This window comes from Rhinichthys klamathensis, unplaced genomic scaffold (genome assembly GCF_029890125.1).
Source record: "Rhinichthys klamathensis goyatoka isolate OS25496 unplaced genomic scaffold, OSU_Roscu_1.1 h1tg000504l_1, whole genome shotgun sequence".
Taxonomy (NCBI): Eukaryota; Metazoa; Chordata; class Actinopteri; order Cypriniformes; family Leuciscidae; genus Rhinichthys; species Rhinichthys klamathensis.
Genome location: NW_026606985.1, coordinates 747,501 through 750,000, shown reverse-complemented (window position 1 = coordinate 750,000; position 2,500 = coordinate 747,501). Strand labels below are relative to the sequence as shown.

The 2,500-nt window shown below is 58.6% G+C and overlaps 1 protein-coding gene across 1 annotated transcript in view; it reads right to left on the bottom strand.

The window, feature by feature from the left end:
* Positions 1 to 2,500, bottom strand: part of celsr2 (cadherin, EGF LAG seven-pass G-type receptor 2) — an 83,528-nt gene that overhangs the window by 48,393 nt on the left and 32,635 nt on the right. The window lies entirely within an intron of this gene.

The following is a 2,500-nucleotide window of genomic DNA, read 5'->3' as shown; positions in this document are numbered from 1 at the left end:
CGAGAATTTATTCAGATTCAAGGGGAATCAGAATGCCAAATCCTGACTGGAGACAGGTGGACCTGGGAAGGGAGGAGGGTAATCAGCTCCTGAGAAACGAGAGGAGCTGGGGAGGGAGAAGGGTAATCAGCTCCTGAGAAACGAGAGGAGCTGGGGAGGGAGGAGGGTAATCAGCGGTTGAGAAACGAGAGGAGCTGGGGAGGGAGAAGGGTAATCAGCTCATGAGAAACGAGAGGAGCTGGGGAGGGAGGAGGGTAATCAGCTCCTGAGAAATGAGAGGAGCTGGGGAGGGAGGAGGGTAATCGGCTCCTGAGAAACGAGAGGAGCTGGGGAGGGAGGAGGGTAATCGGCTCTTGAGAAACGAGAGGAGCTGGGGAGGGAGGAGGGTAATCAGCTCCTGAGAAACGAGAGGAGCTGGGGAGGGAGGAGGGTAATCTGCTCCTGAGAAACGAGTGGAGCTGGGGAGGGAGGAGGGTAATCGGCTCCTGAGAAACGAGAGGAGCTGGGGAGGGAGGAGGGTAATCAGCTCCTGAGAAACGAGAGGAACTGGGGAGGGAGGAGGGTAATCAGCTCCTGAGAAACGAGAGGAACTGGGGAGGGAGGAGGGTAATCGGCTCCTGAGAAACAAGAGGAGCTGGGGAGGGAGGAGGGTAATCGGCTCCTGAGAAACGAGAGGAGCTGGGGAGGGAGGAGGGTAATCGGCTCCTGAGAAACGAGAGCAGCTGGGGAGGGAGGAGGGTAATCGGCTCCTGAGAAACGAGAGGAGCTGGGGAGGGAGGAGGGTAATCGGCTCCTGAGAAACTAGAGGAGCTGGGGAGGGAGGAGGGTAATCGGCTTCTGAGAAACGAGAGCAGCTGGGGAGGGAGGAGGGTAATCAGCTCCTGAGAAACGAGAGGAGCTGGGGAGGGAGGAGGGTAATCAGCTCCTGAGAAACGAGAGGAGCTGGGGAGGGAGGAGGGTAATCAGCTCCTGAGAAACGAGAGGAGCTGGGGAGGGAGGAGGGTAATCAGCTCCTGAGAAACGAGAGGAGCTGGGGAGGGAGGAGGGTAATCGGCTCCTGAGAAACGAGAGGAACTGGGGAGGGAGGAGGGTAATCAGCTCCTGAGAAACGAGAGGAGCTGGGGAGGGAGGAGGGTAATCAGCTCCTGAGAAACGAGAGGAGCTGGGGAGGGAGGAGGGTAATCAGCTCCTGAGAAACGAGAGGAACTGGGGAGGGAGGAGGGTAATCAGCTCCTGAGAAACGAGTGGAACTGGGGAGGGAGGAGGGTAATTAGCTCCTGAGAAACGAGAGGAGCTGGGGAGGGAGGAGGGTAATCAGCTCCTGAGAAACGAGAGGAACTGGGGATGGAGGAGGGTAATCAGCTCCTGAGAAACGAGAGGAGCTGGGGAGGGAGGAGGGTAATCGGCTCCTGAGAAACGAGAGGAGCTGGGGAGGGAGGAGGGTAATCGGCTCCTGAGAAACGAGAGGAGCTGGGGAGGGAGGAGGGTAATCAGCTCCTGAGAAACGAGTGGAGCTGGGGAGGGAGGAGGGTAATCAGCTCCTAAAAAAACGAGAGGAGCTGGGGAGGGAGGAGGGTAATCGGCTCCTGAGAAACGAGAGGAACTGGGGAGGGAGGAGGGTAATCAGCTCCTGAGAAACGAGAGGAGCTGGGGAGGGAGGAGGGTAATCAGCTCCTGAGAAACGAGAGGAGCTGGGGAGGGAGGAGGGTAATCGGCTCCTGAGAAACGAGAGGAACTGGGGATGGAGGAGGGTAATCAGCTCCTGAGAAACGAGAGGAACTGGGGAGGGAGGAGGGTAATCAGCTCCTGAGAAACGAGAGGAGCTGGGGAGGGAGGAGGGTAATCAGCTCCTGAGAAACGAGTGGAGCTGGGGAGGGAGGAGGGTAATCAGCTCCTGAGAAACGAGAGGAGCTGGGGAGGGAGGAGGGAAATCGGCTCCTGAGAAACGAGAGGAGCTGGGGAGGGAGGAGGGTAATCGGCTCCTGAGAAACGAGAGGAGCTGGGGAGGGAGGAGGGTAATCAGCTCCTGAGAAACGAGTGGAACTGGGGAGGGAGGAGGGTAATCAGCTCCTGAGAAACGAGAGGAGCTGGGGAGGGAGGAGGGGAATCGGCTCCTGAGAAACGAGAAGAGCTGGGGATGGAGGAGGGGAATCGGCTCCTGAGAAACGAGTGGAGCTGGGGAGGGAGGAGGATAATCAGCTGGGAGGGAGGAGGGTAATCGGCTCCTGAGAAACGAGAGGAGCTGGGGAGGGAGGAGGGTAATCGGCTCCTGAGAAACGAGAGGAGCTGGGGAGGGAGGAGGGTAATCAGCTCCTGAGAAACGAGTGGAGCTGGGGAGGGAGGAGGGTAATCAGCTCCTGAGAAACGAGAGGAGCTGGGGAGGGAGGAGGGTAATCGGCTCCTGAGAAACGAGAGGAGCTGGGGAGGGAGGAGGGTAATCGGCTCCTGAGAAACGAGAGGAGCTGGGGAGGGAGGAGGGTAATCAGCTCCTGAGAAACGA